At 38.9% G+C, this 18,492-nt stretch overlaps 1 pseudogene; it reads right to left on the bottom strand.

Annotated features, from left to right (window-relative positions):
- Positions 1-831: 831 nt before the first annotated feature.
- On the bottom strand, positions 832-11,694 carry LOC117438930 (E3 ubiquitin-protein ligase TRIM23-like; annotated as a pseudogene).
- Positions 11,695-18,492: the final 6,798 nt, after the last annotated feature.

The raw sequence follows: 18,492 nt of genomic DNA, 5'->3' as shown, positions 1-18,492 counted from the left end.
CACAGTAGTTTTAAGAGGATACACGATCCCAAAACACAATTTTTTCAAGTTTGAAACGGTGAACAATTTAAAATGTAAAGTTGCAAATGAAGGCTGAAATATGCATGAACAATGGAGCACATAAATTGATATTGGTCATTCCCAGGTCTTCAGATAATTCTAAAATAAACTATGAGAGGAACCCTCTTTGATTCAGAACTATGGAGAATTTACAGAAGGATGAAGCCTTGGGTGACATGGTTTTAGTGTGGATGTTCCCCTGCCCATGGCAGGGGGGTTGGAACTAGATGATCTTAAGATCTTTTCCACACTAACTATTCAATTGATTCTATTCTAAGTTGGCGACCATTCAGATCAGTGTTTTCAGATCTGTATTTAGGCAATGATGAGAATATTGCACTGTATACCAAGTCAGAATGTTACAGAACTTTGTAGATTATTTTCTAAGTTGCTAACTAGAGGCTCCTAAAGGCTGAGTATTTTTAATTTCAAGTTCAATGTAAATTTCACACCTGGAAAGTACTACTTCTCACTATGCAAACTTTGGAACACTGCATTTTGCCTGCTGTCGGCTAGAATCAGTTTAACAGAGATTCTAATTTGTTTTGCTCCATGAACTGTCTGATGGATTTATGGAGAATGTGCCTTTATCATGTAGCAGACACTATGACCAACTGGATTAAAACTTCTTAGCTCATGAATCCAGCACCTGTACTTTGCATTAGGTGAACAATTTTCTACAGTTATACAATTATTTCTATTAATAATCTTTGTGGCTCTGAAATACAAGCTAGAAGACAAAATACATTTTAAAAGTTGTATGAGTCTCACCTTGCGTGTTGAGATAATAATGTTTCCACAATGGCCTCAATTGTGTTTCCCTCCTACATCCCAAATAGTAAACTTCAAATTCTTGTATTCTACTGTTTCAACATTAAAACCTACAATAAAAATATTGAAGTTTTACAGTCTTGTTTTGCATGAATATAAAATAAGCAAATTCTAAAGATTAGCCAAACATTCAGAAAAATAATTACTTCTAAATTGTTGCTACTAACCTATTGTTGGAATTGGCTGCATGAATTCATCTTGCTTTAACTTAAACAAAATAGTTGTTTTGCCAGCTCCATCTAATCCCAGAGTTACAACCCGAATTTCCATTTTTGGTCCAATATGTACCCTGTTGTCCTGGAGGAAACAGCATACACACAAAACAGGAGCAAGTTTTAGCAAACTCAACTTAGACAACCCTTATGCTTAAGTGTTATCTATAATATATAAAATAAATAAAGATATAAAATAGTGACTTATTTTGTCACTACTTTCCAACGTGTTTTATTCTATGATTCTATTTTGTAAAGTGATTAAGTGGATGGATTTCAAAAATCCATGAGGAGCTGTCTGTAGCAATTAGAATTCTTTGACTGGAGAACTCTGGTGGTTTTGTAGCTTTTCCAATTACATTTTGTTATGCCTCTCACCTCAATCCCACTTCCAATTCATTACTACATTATAACAGCAAGATTATTGGCATTAAGCAGTAATATGAAATACTGAAGAAAACAAAACAAAACAAACCCCAGGTCTGGCTTGGAGGCAATGAAACAGAATCAACTTCCTACCTGTAGTTTAGACCAAGATATTGTGAGTACTGAATGAGCCAATGCTAACGTGATGAAGCTGTATTACTAGTACAAAGCAGAAAGCTGTAAATTATAAAATAAACAACATATGCTAAGATTACTCTTCCTCCCTGAAGTACTTAGAAATGCTACCTTGATGACATACCAGAGTTTCCATCATAAGTACATGAATAATTAGAGATGTGTGCACATCTACGGGGATATGATATAATAGGTATCGCAGAAACATGGTGGGATGGCTCCTGTGACTGGAGTGGTTGGAATGGAAGGTTACAGGCTCTTTAGAAAAGACAGGCCCAGCAGGCCGGGGAGGGGGAGTTGCTATTTAAGTTAGGGATAGGCTGGATATTATGGTAACTCTGTCTGGGGACAGGTGAGCAGTCAACAGAGAGTCTGTGAGTCAGGGTTAAAAAGAGAACAGCGATGGGAGACATACTTGTGGGATCTGTTACAGGACCGCCTGATCAAGGAGGAAACTGTGGATGAAGCACTCTACACACAGATAGGAACAGCCCTCACGCTTGCAGGCCCTTGTTTCTCATGAGGGACTTCAACCATCCTGGTATCTGCTGGAGGGGATGGTACAGGCCCGGCACAAGCAATCCAGGAGGTTCCTTGATTGTGTGGAAGACAACTTCCTTCTGCAAGTAATAGAGGAGCTGACAAGGAGAAGTGCCCTGCTTGACCTCGTGCTCACCAACAGGGAAGGGCTCGTTGGAAATGTGACGTTCCAGGCCAGACTTGGATGTGTAGCGACCATGAGATGGTCGAGTTTAAGATCCTCAGGACAGTAAGAAGAGCGTGCAGTAAGCTCACTGCCCTGGACTGCAAGAGAGCAGACTTTGGCCTCTCCAGGGACCTGCTTAGTAAGGTTCCATGGGACAACTAGTAGCCCCTAGAGGGCAGGGGGGCCCAATGACTGTTGGTTGATATTAAAAGATCACCTGCTACAAGCTCAGGAATGTTGTGTACCAACTAGGATGAAGTGCAGCAGGAGGGCCAGGAGACCTACTTGAATGGAATAAGGAGCTGCTGAGGAAACAGTGTGCGCTCACAGCTCAGAAAGCCAACCGTATCCTGGGCTTCATCAAAAGCAGCATGACCAGCAGTGTCAAAGGTGGTGATCCTGCCCCTCTACTCTGCTCTCGTGAGACCCCAGTGGGAGTACTGTGTGCAGTTCTGGTGTCCTCAACATAAAAAGGACATGGAACTGTTTGGAACAAGTCCAGAGGAGGGCGACGAGGATGACTCAGGGACTGGAGCACCCTCCTGTATGAAGACAGGCTGAGAAAGTTGGGGCTGTTCAGCCTGGAGAAGAGCAGGCTGCTTGGAGACCTCATAGCAGCCTTCCAGTATCTGAAAGGGGCCTATAAGGATGCTGGGAGGGACTCTTCATTAGGGACTGCAGTGACAGGACAAGGGGTAACAGGTTGAAACTTAAACAGGGGAAGTTTAGATTAGATACAATGAAGAAGTTCTTTACTGTGAGGGTGGTGAGGTACTGGACCAGGCTGCCCAAGGAATGCTCCATCCTGGCAGTGCTCCAAGGCAGGATTGGACAGAGCCTTGCGTGACATCGTTTAGTGTGTGGTGCTCCTGCCCATGGCAGGGGGGTTACAACTAGATGATCTTAAGGTCCTTTCCAACCCTAAGTATTCTATGATTCTATGATCCTGCTATGTGACAACAAATTATTCTTGGAAAATCCAGACATTAAACTACATCTGGGATAAAAATAATTACATACTAACGTATTTCTTAAAAAATACTTAGCATCTTGTCCTGGAATTCTCCAAATACTTCATTCAGAGCCTTATATGTGGCATTTCTCTTCATGACTTAAGAGAAGGAAACAACACTATCCATGTTATTCATGTCAGCAGTGAAACAAAAGATGTGAATAAAACCTACTCACTTTCAACAGTGACAAGGATTTGTCCCTCCCCTCCTTAAATCTCCACAACCTTTGTTGGATATAGAAAGTCCTTCTGATCTTGTCCTGTTTGAAATGCTTTCTTAATTTGAGAATGGATGCAGCCTTCAGCTCATGAGACATCCTAAGACTTACCTCTACAGTGATATAGTAACAGTTTACAGTGTTTGATCTTAAGATTTTATTTCTGTCTGAAATCTGTTGTCAGACACAGGCCTTTCAAGTATAAGCCTCACAACAAGTCACAACAGCAGCCATCAGCACAGCAGTATTCAAAAAAAACCCCCAAAATCATTGTGTAGAATGAGAATTTAAAATAGTCAGAAGTGAGGAAACATAAAAAGTAAGATACTGAATTAATTATTTTCACTTTACTTTTTCACGGCCATTGCTGTCTTGTGAAAAATGACATTTGCTTTGGCACCTTTGAAATTCAAAATCTAGGCTTCAAGAAGATTTCATAAAAATACCAATTTGTCACAGGATAAAATTCAATAGAAGCCCAATTTCTTTCTAAAGAAAGGTGATGTGTAGTGACATACTAAAGACTTCTGGGTCCCCCAAGGCATGACCTATTTCAGATCTCCTATTACAGCTTAAGCTGGCTGCAACACTTCTCTTTCCAAATGCTCAGACATTCTCAATCAGAACTTTCTGAGTCAGATTAACAGTTCCTAAATGCCAAACCTGACATCCAAAATGCTTCTCTAACTCAGCCTTCTGAGATGGAGGCATCAATCAACTCTCAATACACAGAATGTGATTTCCCATCTGTGAAATGTGAATGCTGCTTCATTCCATGGAACAATGTGTGCTTGCAGGAGAAGTCTTCCTGACCCTACTAACTCTGGTCTTTGCTGTAGGGAAGGGAGGCGCAGATAGTGAGAATGTTGCATTTATTAATCTGACAGAGCAGCTATCATGTGGAAATTCAAATATACAAAATTATCAGGAAGAAAATCGCATTTCTGACATCAAGAATGACTGGGACAGCATCTCCATAGAAGCACTTATTTCCTTATAGTAAAAGCTTCAACAGCAACAGTTAAATCCTCAGTTTCACTGCGGAATAATAGACCCTATTTGTCTTTCACCCATTCAGAACAAAAAACCCCTACATAAATCATAGTATTTCTTGTTCTTATAGAGTTTCAAACTTATTTTACTCTCCTATATGAAAGGTATCAACATTATCAAACTCCAAAAAATTTCATCCCTTTCAAAGAATGGGTAGTATTCAAATGATATTAAAGGAACAACAAAAACTCCCAGAACTTAGATGTACTGTGTCTAAACTACCAGTGAATAGCAACTATAAGCCAATAACAAGTTAACAAATTTAAAGAAATACATCATTTTTAGTACTATAAACCAAAAGTTAAAATAATACTATTGCATTTAAAAATGGGTGTGTAATTTTCAGGAACTAAAATAATAAAACATTGTAGAAGTTATGTTGTTCTCAAGAACAAGACAAAAAATGCACAGATAAACAAGTTAGATGCATGATAAATGCATGCTCTAAGTTAGATGCATGATAAATCTCAAATGTTTTCAAAGAACAGTGTTTCTAGAATGCACTACCTTACATATTTAAATAAAAGCAGCTAATGCTCAAAGCTACTTATGTAGTTAAAAAATGTTTCTCACACTAATTATAACAGCACAATGGTTTGTTGCTCAAATACCAGATCGCATTCATCATGTGATAAGACACTGTGGGTCAAACTGATACCTAACTGCTTAAATTAGATGCAACAAATATAGCATCACAATGAACATATATTATTCCTGTTCTCTTTTTAATTACGTTTGGCACTTCATTAAGTGGAGAGCTGTCCTTTCACAAGACTAAGAATACCTTTGTAAAAGTGACAGGTATGCTAGCATCCAGCTGTATGTGATCTGCAAGTTCCGTAAACTGCTGCTGCTGTTTCTGTAAGGTCTCTAGCAATCTGTAATTTCTTGTTTGGCCAATACTACTCTGCAGTCATCCTAAAGAGACGAAGAAAATAAAAGCGTATCTTTCCTGTAGTAAACTTACTTAAAATAACCAAACACAATGTAAATATGACAACTATAAAGCATTTTAGGTATAAACAGTCTAGTTAAAAACTTACATTTACAAAATAGTTATTTAAAACTTCAATAAAAATGTGAAGGCCTTGTTGTTCTTCCTTAATACTACTAAACACTAAATAGTTCTGCAGTCTTAAAAAACTTCTTTGACCCCTCTTATTTGTATAGGAATAAGAATATAACTTATAAGAGGCAGTAAGATATATATACATATGGTATATTTATCATTCATGTGTCACTCCAACAGCTGGAACAGAGCAGCTGTTTTGCAACATAGAGCAACACACTTAGCTCAGAAAGATTAATATCCATCCATTAATTACAGGAACATTGCATAGTTAAAAGTACATCTGACTAAGCAACCAGAAAATAGCTCTAAACAAATTTAAAAAGGTATCAATAACACATTAATGAAGTTATTTCTTACACTCAGTTACTGCTTGCTACATATACTATTTACTTCTTGCTATTTGCTTCTATCCACTAACAGAAGTGAACAATGGACCAAACAGATGTTCTTATACAGCCAGCTTCTTACACACATTTAAGATTTTGAATTACTTGTGTTAAAAATGCTATGGAAATTATTTAGTCCTAAACCAATTTTTCCTACCAGCCAAGTATGATAGCTACCTTCAAACACCTATGTGGGTATCTGCAACTATAAGATGCTTCTCATAAGTTTTGTATGGGATTTTTTTTTCAGTTTTATCTCTACTTCCCACTAACCTCACAAAGAACCAGAAATTACTCCACAGAAGAGAATCATGCCACAGCATGACTTCCAGCAACTAGAGAATTTAATGGTTTGTACCTATTATCATTGTCTAACACTCCCTTGAAAGGAATACTTCAATCTCATGTTATATGATTATTGTTTTTAACATTGTTAATGGAAATAAAAATGCAGCATACCATCTAACCTTTCCATTTGTAACCTAGACTCAATTTGAAGTTTCACATATCTTGCCATATGTTACAGCTCAATTGCTGACAGTCAACCCACCTGTTGTAAAGTCTTCTCACAATGGAGGCAAGCTGTTGAAACCTGTGACAAGAGGATGGTCATGTCTTCTTGCTGTTGCCTAAGCCAAATCAACTTCTCTCTCACGTGAGCATCAACAACACTAAGAGCCATTTCTTCCTGACGACAAAGGGTTTCATGAAGATCAGAAAAATAGGCTCGGACACATGAGCGTGCGTTCTCTGCACTCCCTGGAACCTACAGTGGTGCAGTCAGGACATCCAGAGGATTAAGAACACTGGTTGATTCCAGAATTACATTTTTCATTCTATTCCAGTTTCTAACTTACATTCACATCTGCTTGGCTACATCTAGTTCAAGTCTCAGTTATACAGAAAATCTTATCCACCCTAAGCCAAAGATTGTCCAAAAAGTTACTACAATCATCAAGCAGCTTATTTGTATGTACACACATACAAATGTGTATGTATGATACCCATTTACATATGAAGATATGTATGAAGGTATGTATGAAGACAAGCTGAGAAAGTTGAAGCTGTTCAGCCTGGAGAAGGCTGCGTGGAGACCTCATAGCAGCCTTCAAGTATATGAAGGGGGCCCACAATGATGCTGGGGAGGGACTATTCATTAGGGACTGTAGGGACAGGACAAAGGGTAACAGGTTAAAACTTAAACAGGAGAAGTTTAGATTGGGATAAAAGGAAGAAATTCTTTACTTGTAAGGTTCGTGAGGCACTGGAATGGGTTGCCCAGGGAAGCTGTGAATACTCCATCCCTGGTGGTGTTCAAGGCCAGGGTGGACAGAGTTGTGGGTGGCATGGTTTAGTGTGAGGTATCCCTGCCCATGGCAGGAGGGTTGGAACTAGATGATCGTGAGGGTCCTTTCCAACCCTCGCTATTCTATGATTCTATGATACACATCTTACTAAAATTAACCAGGGAAGAAAGCCTCACAGCACCTGAGAATAGATGCAATCTGTCACAGTACTTCAATACTGTACTAGCAGTTACCAAGCTTTCCCTATTGCCTCCCTGTTTTCATGTAGCGTAAACTCATTTTAGTGGACTACAGCTTCCCCTCTATCTGCTGGCTTAAGCTTCAACACCAGCTTGGTAGATAAGAACTTAATGTCTTGTCTTAGAAAAACCTGTAAGACTTATAGGTCTTATAAACCTATAAGTTTTTTATAACTTATAAAAACCTATGTTTAATTTTCAACGGAATTCCTTATCTTGATTATTACAAAAAGCAACTATTCTGCACATGCAAGGAGAGGGAAAAAAAGAAAGCATACGTGTTCAGTATGGGCCATTCCAACTCCCATCTTCAACTATTTGCTCTCCTCCTTCTATATGCTGAACAATTCCAACCAATTTTCTGGAATAATCCGAGATCTCTTCTGTGAATGTCTTATACAGTGAGCCATGTCTAAAATGGATGCACGAATCTGGTTTTGCTTCTGGTTCCAAAACAGAATGCTATTGATTAAAAGCAATGTATCAAAGATCAGTCATAAATGCCTTCTTTAATGATACTTGCTATTTTATTACATCTATGCGTGTGCGAATATGAACAGTAGTGTGTGTGTATATACATACACGAAAGGCAAGTAAGAAGTTAAAAACATCTTGCAATTTAAAATGCAATCAGGAGTTACAAATTATGTTGGGGCTAAAGAATCTACCAATCACACAGGTACCTATTTTGCCTGTTTACCCATAATCATTATAAAAAAAGAAGTGTGGTTAGACTACACCATACTGGGTGAACCTAGCTTCTGCACGATGAAAACAACTTTTGGAACTAGTGACTCAATGCTGTGAGTTCAGAATAGAAGCAGGTAAAGTGACTCTCCACCTTAATATATAAATAACTTATTCTAGTTTTTAGAAATAACATTTTTTTTTTCCTTGCAATTCTACCATGGCAGTTATGTGAAATAAAGTGAAAAAGAACAGTAATGAAGTTACTTCTACTAAAATACATCAAGAATCTACCCTTCTTTCTTGTTACTCTTTTGTACATTAACTGAACAAAAATTATGCAAGCACAACTAGAAACAGCTTATTAGCAGTACCTTATGACCTTGATGCTTCCCATATTCTTTGCAGACACAACACATAAGAGGAGTCGCCTGGCAGCCCTCTTCTAAGCAAACAAACTCAATAGCATGCACTTGGTGTTGGGAGCACATAGTCTTCTCATGGGGCTTATCAGCAAGAGGAACACGCCTGTGTTTTGCTAGTGTCTTTGTAGAATGAGTGACCTGGGAGCAGTCTGCACACAGGTGAGTGGCACAAACAGTGCAATACACAGATGCAACATGGGCTTCATCTTCATCACAACGAATGATACTCTAACAAAACAGACAAAAAGGAAAAAGGACAAAGCTGAAGTTGTTACCATTTAATCCAAACAATTGAGGAAAATCAGATGTCTGGCCAGCAATATAAACCCGAAAACAGACTTTAAAATTTACACACTAATAAATACGTGGACTATGAAAACTTGACTTTTAAGTTTTTAATATATTAAAAAAAAAAGTCAGTTTCCTTTACAGTCAACTCCAATAAATTATTATAGAATTATACAGTGATTTTACAAATCCAAACTTCAGTGAAAGAGTTGTAAAGGTTTGGAGGATGAAATAATTCAGGCTCTAGTAATTTCTTCCAAAGAAATCATTACAGAACAAGGCATTCACTGCCAAAGGCTCTGACGGCACCACACAAGTCTTGGAAGGCGGATGCAGGGACTGTGAAAATCTAGACCTTGGGCCCACTGTACATGAGGATCTGGTTCGAGACCATCTTAAGAACCTGAATATGCACAAGTCCATGGGACCTGATGAAATCCATCCGCGGGGTCCTGAAGGAGCTGGCAAATGAAGTTGCAAAGCCACTGCAAATCATATTTGAAAAATCATGGCAGTCAGGTGAAGTTCCTGACAACTGGAAAAAGGGAAATATAACCCCCATTTTCAAGAAGGGGAAAATGGATGACACAGGGAACTACAGACCAGTCAGTCTCACCTCCGTGCCTGGCAAAATCTTGGAGCACACTCTCCTGGAAGGCATGCTAGGGCACATGAAAAACCACAACGTGGTTGGTGACAGCCAACATGGTTTCACTAAGGGGAAATCCTGCCTGACCAATTTGGTGGCGTTCTATGATGGAGCTACGGAACTGATGGACAGGGGTGATGCAGTTGATGTCATCCACCTGGACTTGTGCAAAGCATTAGACACTGTCCCACACAACATCCTTGTCTCTAAATTGGAGAGACATCAATTTGATAGGTGGACCACTCAGTGTATAAAGAACTGGCTGGATGACCGCACTCAAAGAGTTCTGGTCAATGGTTCAATGTTCAGCTGGAGACCAGTAACAAGTGGTGTCCCACAGGGATCGGTGTTGGGACCAGTCTTGTTTAACATCTTTGTCGCTGACATGAACAGTGGGATTGAGTGTGCCCTCAGCAAGTTTGCTGATGACACCAAGCTGTGTGGTTCCATTGATAACGCTGGAGGGAAGGAATGCCATCCAGAGGGACCCTGACATGCTTGTAAGGTGGGCTAATGCCAACCTCATGAAGTTTAACCGTGACAAGGGCAAGGTCCTACACCTGGATCAGAGCAATCCCAGGCACAGCTATGGGTTGGGCAGAGAAGAGATTCAGAGTAGCCCTGCAGAGAAGGATCTGGGGATATTGGTTGATGAGAAACTGAATGTGAGCCGGCTTCAGTTTGTGTTTACAGCTCAGAAAGCCAACCGGTATCCTGGGCTGCATCAAAAGGAGCGTGACCAGCAGGTCGAAGGAGGTGATCCTGCCCCTCTACTCTGCTCTTGTGAGACCTCACTTGGAGTATTGTGTGCAGTTCTGGTGTCCTCAACATAAAAAGGACATGGTACTGTTAGAACAAGTCCAGAGGAGGGCGACGAGGATGATCAGGGGACTGGAGCACCTCCCATATGAAGACAGGCTGAGAAAGTTGGGGCTGTTCAGCCTGGAGAAGGCTGCATGGAGACCTCATAGCAGCCTTCCAGTATCTGAAGGGGGCCTACAGGGATGCTGGGGAGTGACTATTCATTAGGGACTGTAGTGACAGGACAAGGGGGGTAATGGGTTGAAACTTAAACAGCAGAGGTTTAGATTGGATATAAGGAAGAAATTATTTACTGTTAGGTTGGTGAGGTACTGGAAATGGGTTTGCCCAGGAAGGTTGTGAATGCTCCATCCCTGGCAGTGTTGAAGGCCAGGTTGGATGAAGCCTTGGGTGATACGGTTTAGTGTGAGGTGTTCCTGCCCATGGCAGGGGGGTTGGAACTAGATGATCTTAAGGTCCTTTCCAACCCAAACTGTTCTATGATTCTATGATTAAAGTTACAGGCAGAAAAAACACCAGTGAACAAACAGGCACTTAGGACAGACAGTTATCTATTCCTAAAATGGTACAGCATGATATTTTTTGCATACCGGTTTTTAACACTGAAATAGTTAAAGCAGCTAGTTTTTGATAATTAAGTACCATCACATGATATAGTGATATCAAATGACTATAAAAGCCACCTACTCCAGAAGTGGAAGTCTTTAAAAAGAGTTTCTAAGTTTCAGAAAAACTGTCCTTAAATCACTGTATCTAAAATATCGAAATGAATAACCTTTTCTAGAAATCTTAAAAGCCCAAGAAAAGGGGAAAAGAGTATGCATGCTTGGCAATACCTTTTTCTTTTCTGCTTTATTCAGCACAGAGTGGCATTTAATTATCAAGCAATTAAGTGAAGCCTTAATACTAGATACTGAAAGAAACAACAGCATTGTTAGTGAAATTACATTTGGCAAATAACAGATTTCATTTTTTTTTCTGTCTAGAAAGCAAATATAACAAGCTTTTGCTTTTTAAAGTTCAGTACCTCTCCAGAAAGACCAATGGCTTCTTCTGTTGTCCCACACTGTCCGGCAGGCCCATTCTGCAACCGTTCCAAGAGTTTCCAACAAAGCAAAATTTTTTTTCAAGCCCCAGACACCAGAATCTCCTGTTTTTGAAGAAGAATGAAGGGGAGGAGAGGGAAACCATTAAGCAAACACCATCATGAGAAATTCCACAAACCACAGCTGAGATTCTGACAAACATTAAGAGCATATTAACTACAGAGAGAGACAACCACTTATTTTTCTGTGTAAGCTCACATTACCTTTCCATCCTTTTCCTTCCATCATGGAAACTATTTTATATTTATGCAGATTTTCCCTATTTAAAAGATGCCAAGACTACTAAAAATTTACAGAAACTCAGTAAAAACACTTGTAAAATAATTTGCAATAGCTAACAACTAAAGACTACAAGAAGCACAAAAACTCTCATGTGTATCATAGAAATTAGTATTTTGCATAACTAAATACAGCAAAGATTTCTACTGTACTAATGGACGCTGTGAAGAATTCATACAGACAAACTGCATATTCCCTGAATGACAAGATGCAATGCCTATTGCAGATCTCAGCAAAAACCTGAATGAGAGTTAAAATAATATTCAGAAAGACCACATAAAATACTGTAAATGTCCTGGTTTCAGTTGTAAGTTATTTTTTTTTCCTAGCAGCTGGTGCAGTGCTGTTTTTTGGCTTTAGTCTGAGAACCATGTTGCTAACACTGATGTTTTAGTTGTTAATCAGTAGCAGTTACCTTGATCAAGGACTTGTCAGTCTCTCATGCTCTACCAGTGAGGAGGGGGACAAGAAAGCAGAGGGAGCAGAGACAGGACACCTGACCCTAACTAGCCAAAGGGGTATTCCATACCATAGCACATCATGCCCAGTACATAAACTGGGGATAGTCACCCGGAAGAGCAGATTGCTGAACAGGTTGGGCTGGGTATCGGTTGGCAGGTGGTGAACAATTGTACTGGGCACTATTAAGAGACATCTCTTACATAGTGATCTACATCTAATGCAGAAAACATGAACCAACTTCCTCTCAGCAGAATTGCTACATATAAAAGAAAAACTCTGCTGTATTTTAGTAGTATGTTATCAGGACATGCTCAAAAGGGATACTTGCCATTTTCAATGACTAAATACACATACTCTGACACACTCCTCAAAATACAGCACCTAGAAAGTTGTATTTGATTGACTGCAATAGGCTAATTACCATTGCTGAATAAGTACATACTTTTGGAAATCAAAATGACCAATTACAGCTAGATTATTTGACAATAGAGAGGTGCTTTAATGTAGCTTAGTAACAAATTCACTACGAATTTCCAGAATGAGTATCAGTTCTCTGTGTAGGTTTGAGTATTTTTTTTTTCCCCTCATTTAAAACTGGAGGCAGACTAACTTTTGAAGTTGCCTACTGCCCAGACTAAACCCTTATTACTGTACCGTTTAGAATCAGTGTAACTCCTAATTGACACTAACAAGACTGTTCATATATGGTATCAATATCTGTGATCCAGGAAGAGGGTGTAATTAATTGCTTACAATTACTGATCTGGAAGGGACAAGTAAGGAAAAGCATGTGCTCTTCCTCTAGCCTCAGTGCTACGATGAGTTCTTCTGCTCTTGTCACAGGGATTTTATTCATCAAAACTGTTACAACACCAATATGTAAACCAATCCAAACCCAATCCAAATGTTAAAATCTCCAAATATCCTATTTTCCTAACAAATATCTCAGAGTTTAATGGAATTAATGCTATGACTGTGTAAGATTATTTTACCAGCTCTTGAAACAAACATATCTAAGAACAAAGACAAACTCAAGAAATACTTAATTGTATCTAGCGTTAGTGCTGAATACTAACAGAGCATTTCTTTGGTGCACTGAAAAGAAGGTAAGATGTGGACATTAGTTTCATCTTTTGTCCTTACCTCTTTGACAGATATTCACGTAAATGTACAGAAGCTACTAATTTCAGGAAAAGGGGTGGTGGTGGTGTTGCTAGCTTTGAGTATAATGATTAAAGGCGCAAAACCAGTAGTGTTTCCACAGCGGAAAAGACACCTTGTATTTAAATAGAGCCTGTAGGACCAGAAATTGGACTGGTCTACTTTAGGACAGAATTTTTAAGCTGTGTTTGTAAGACAAAGGTTGCCGCAGTTACTTTTTAGAGTGTGGGACACCAATACTATCTGTATAAAACTGCATGTGCATGCTGCTTTTGTAATTCAGTATTTGTTTTATACTTCATGCAAACATACCCATCTAAGACAATGACGTAAACTTAGCAAACTCCTGCTATTCACTTTAAGAAATAATACATACTACAGCTGTTCACTAATTCAAGTATCTGATTTCCTCAACTTATGCTTTGCTTCAAACATGATCTGGAGAACATGATTTCAGAGTAGAATGCCAGATTTGGAAAAAAACTGGCATTTTACTCTGCCTCATAATCCAGATGGAAAGACTAGCACAACAGCAACTGCAGCCTGAGGCTGGTTCCAGATGATGCCTGAAAACTCTTGATATTTTCAGTTCACATATCTGGTGCCTGACAGCAGACTGCACCTGATATGAATTCAGAGAAACTATATCCCACACGTTTTCCCAAGGAGAAAGCCCAGTCTACTTGAGTTCTCTGGTTCTCCTGTCATTTCATAAATCCTGAACTATGCTGCCCTGTAGTGGTCTAGCAGGTGTATATCCCTGCATCCTTCTGGAGCTCATATGTCATCGTAGTGATCCTATACAGACATTTAGTCTTCCTTCTTCGATACTGAGACTTACGAAACACTTAACAGATAATAATGGTGCATAATCTTCCAAATGAACACACAGACACCAATTATTATGGGCATCATGCCCAATAAGACCCAGTAGAACAAAGTACTCATCCCAAACACTCATGTTTCACTGGTCGTCAGCTTGGTACGCATAGCCAGAGAATTAGTGTTTTCATGATTCTAAGAATATGGATCTTCAGCTCCTGCAGGAGTCTGGTTTTGTAATATACAAAGAGCATACATTGCTATAAAGGCTCTTTGTAAAATTATACTAGCACCATTCAAATATAGTCACAGCATAAAAGGCAATGCTGGTGTGGGGATACGTTTTGGACTTGAAACCAAACATTTAGCTGTTGCTGAACAGTGCTTACACAGTATTAAGGCCTTGTTCTGTTTCTCATGCTGCCCCACCAGCAAGCAGGTTGGGGGTGCACAAGAGGCTGGGAGGGGACACAGCCAGGACAGCTGACCCCAACTGATCACAGGGATATTCCACACCATGTGGCATCATGCTCAGCATGTAAAACTGGGAGAAAGAGGGAAGAGGGAATGGTCAGAGTTATAGTGTCTGTCCTCTCAAGTAACCATTACATGTGATGGAGCTCTGCTGTCCTGGAAATGGGCTGAACACCTGCCTGCTGATGGGCAGTGATGAATGAATTTGTTCTGCTTTGCTTGTGTGCATAGCTTTTGTTTTAGCTATCTGTCTTTATTTCAAACCACTTTTGCCCTTCTGATTCTCTTCTCTGTCCCACTGCAGGGGAGTGAGCAGATGTGTGGGGCTGAGCTGTCCACCAAGATTAAAATACAGCATTCTCTTTTACTTCAAGAGTTATGAAACAAGAAAAATGAGACTGGCTTTTATCTTAAGACTTCAAAACTTGTTTGAAGTACATGCAAGTGCTTTTATTACCTGACAACATTTCTCCTGCAGTACTTATTCAGGGTAGAGCTGCATTACATAGCTAGGCACAATTACGTGAAGGATGAGAATGCTCACCTGCCAACCATTTTCCATCAAGGGGAAGCAGAACGAGCAGTTTCATGAGATGCATGCCACATCAGGCTAAAGTGAGGGCAACAATGCTATGGGGTACCTCTGAAGAGGGATGTGAACAGGAACCAACGTATCCATCCTGTATACCTTACTGGTTTGTGTAGCATCCATTTTTGCTACATTAAACTTTCTTTCCCAGGCATTTCTCCTCACAAGTTTAAAACCATCAACCATAATATTTTCAGTGGCCAAACTCAAAACAGAAGATTATGTACCTCACTGGCAGAGTTCAGAGAATAGATAAATGGGTGAATACTGGTTTTCTGTAGCTATAAATGGAGTATATATAAGCTATTTTCCCCCTTTAACACCCTTCACTAGTATGAGAGAAAACACTGACTATCTGTTTAAAAAATGCTCACCAGGACAAACCATATATTTTAGCAAATCCGGAAAAGGGCCTATCAGGGTGTTGATCAGTAACTTTAAAGCTACGTATAAAGGCAAAGGCATGTGAGTACACTCTGCAGTCATCAGTTCCACAATAGAAGCATTCTCTGGTACAGACAGTATTAACAACAACCCAATCTAAGCTCAGTGCACCCCACAAAATAAACTGTGAACTAAATAAAGCAGTATTTTAACTTTTGCTTGCGATCTTGAAGGAGTTTACAGAATTTATGTTCTGTTTGTCCACAAGTACCATTATCACCAGCACAGTCATCTGCCTTGATATATTCTGACTTCAGAGTTTAGTTATTTTTTAGTTCTGGCACTCCTAGCAGGATCGCAGTGTTTTTCATAACACAGACCCAAAGAAGTCACCTCTTATTACAAGCTGAAGAAATACAGAGTGCAATATCAACTTTTAGAATGTAAATTATGTCAAACTGGTTTGTAACCAAGTCTGGGTATGTTGACACTGTATCTAGACATATTTCTGGACATTAACTCCCCAGAAAGCAAAGCACAGAAAAGTGGCTAAATGGATCACCTCTATAGTGTTTAGAATAGCACTGTCTATGGCACAACATTCAGTTACTGCAGCGTATAAAATAATTCACATTAACAAACACACCAATATAATAACTGCTGATACTAATGTGGACCTCCTATCTCCAGATTAGCTACTAATCCAGACAGCCATTAATAGCACAGTATATAAGGCTGTACATGCACTGAAAGGATAAACATACTCATGACCACAGATTATAGCAAATTAGTATTTAAGTAAACATTGTCTTAGCCTTTAAGCAGTCTGAGAGAGGAAGACGACATTCATTCAGGATACTTACAAAAGTATTTTCTTTCACAGGTTTAATGTATTTATTAAAAAAAAAAAAGACAAACTAAGAAGTACTCTGCTCAGTTTCTTTAGTTTACATTCTTATAGCTGATTTTAATCATGTTAGTTCTGTTCCATGTCTAACATGAAGAGAAAGCCAAGCCAGAAGTCAAAGCAGAACTAATTTACTGAAATTTAGTGAACAAAAAAGATCTAGCTATTCTGTGCTTATTTTTTTCCAGTTCATAAACATGCCAGGAGAAACACAGTTACACTGCTTTTACATTCTTTAACTTTTTATTATATATCTTGAGATTTGCCAATACACGTTATGCATTGTCAGTCCACTGTCAATCTTGGGACACAAATGGAAAGAACAGGCAACGCTTACTTATCAGCTATTAATCTACTAGAACAGAACCCATAACCATATAAAATACACATTATCATACAGAAGTCATGACCCATTTTACTGGGATCTACCATAAAGTTTATGTAGTTGAGAAAAAGCAACTTTCTTTTTACACTAAACCTACTATAAAATTACTATGCACTTGACATACTCACATCTCATCAAGTGTTAATTTTCTATTTCAAAAACCTGAAAAGATGAGTTGTGCAAATACATCTACTTTCCCTGGACTTAGCTCCAATTCTGCTTTGGTTACTTTTTAAAAGAGTCCAGGTGATCTCATCCTTGTGCCTACAAGGGATGTTTGTGCCCATTACAAAACCACTACACAATCTGGCTGTCTCTTCTCAAAAGAAGAATAAGACATGAATAACAGGAAGCGTGTCAGCCAGGAATGACATAGTGACAGAGTGGAAATATTAAGACCCAACTTCAGTCAATGAAAGAAATGTCATTTTCAAAAGCATAAAGCTTGTCTGCAAAAGGATTATAATAATACAAGAAATAAAGCAGCAACTTTTTGTTTAAATGTCTGAACAAAGCTGAGAGAATGCTATTATGAACAGTATTTTTAAGCTTTATCTTAGCACTCAAATACTAGAATAATACATAAATGTAAACAAGACCAGTGGAAGAGGTTCCATGAAAGGTTGCTAACATCTGCATACATCAGTTCAATGAGTTCTAATGACACAATAGCTGCAAGCCCATAATGTGAAGATGGTAGGAGAGTTCACCTGAGCCTAAATTGTTAAAGCCTTTAATAGCAGAGCTGCATCAGCTACCATCAAAGCCAGTCTCCAAAGATGTTGCACAGCACATCCTTCCCAACATTTCCCTGGCCCACATATTTTAACGAAACCAATCACTAATACAACAAGTGAAGAAGACAGAATGCAGTTTGCAAGATATAATTTATCTCTTCTCCCAAATCCAGGTTATTTTAAGAAAAGGCTTTAAGAGTAGTCTCTTCTAACAAAGACCATTTTATAGATTTTCCCCCAAATATACTGCCCCGCATAATCTAACAAAAATATATGGCTTCAAAATTCTGGGTTAGGAATGTTAATACAGCTGTTGATAGTCACTACACAGCTCATGTACCTTCAACATGTACATACTTATTTCAAATTCTCCACTAGAAGATAATCACAGGCAACTTCATTAAAGAACTTTCAAAAACCCCCAAATATCTATGTTTAGTCCACTGCGCAAAGTAATACGGCTTAGTAGGCTTTGTCCTATGAGTTCATTACTAAAATATTTCTTCTCATAGCAAGATTTTATGAACCATTATTTTGCCTAAGCATGGCAACAGCTCTATGGTGTCGGTTTTCACTTGCAGATTCCCTAATTCCAGAAAACCCTGACTGACAAAAGTACTTCTAACCATGCTTTCCTGTACAGTTATCGCATATATAC

Source organism: Melopsittacus undulatus, unplaced genomic scaffold (assembly GCF_012275295.1).
Source record: "Melopsittacus undulatus isolate bMelUnd1 unplaced genomic scaffold, bMelUnd1.mat.Z mat_scaffold_789_arrow_ctg1, whole genome shotgun sequence".
NCBI classification, from domain to species: domain Eukaryota; kingdom Metazoa; phylum Chordata; class Aves; order Psittaciformes; family Psittaculidae; genus Melopsittacus; species Melopsittacus undulatus.
Note: the sequence above shows the minus strand (reverse complement) of the source record. Positions and strands in the feature narration are given on the sequence as shown.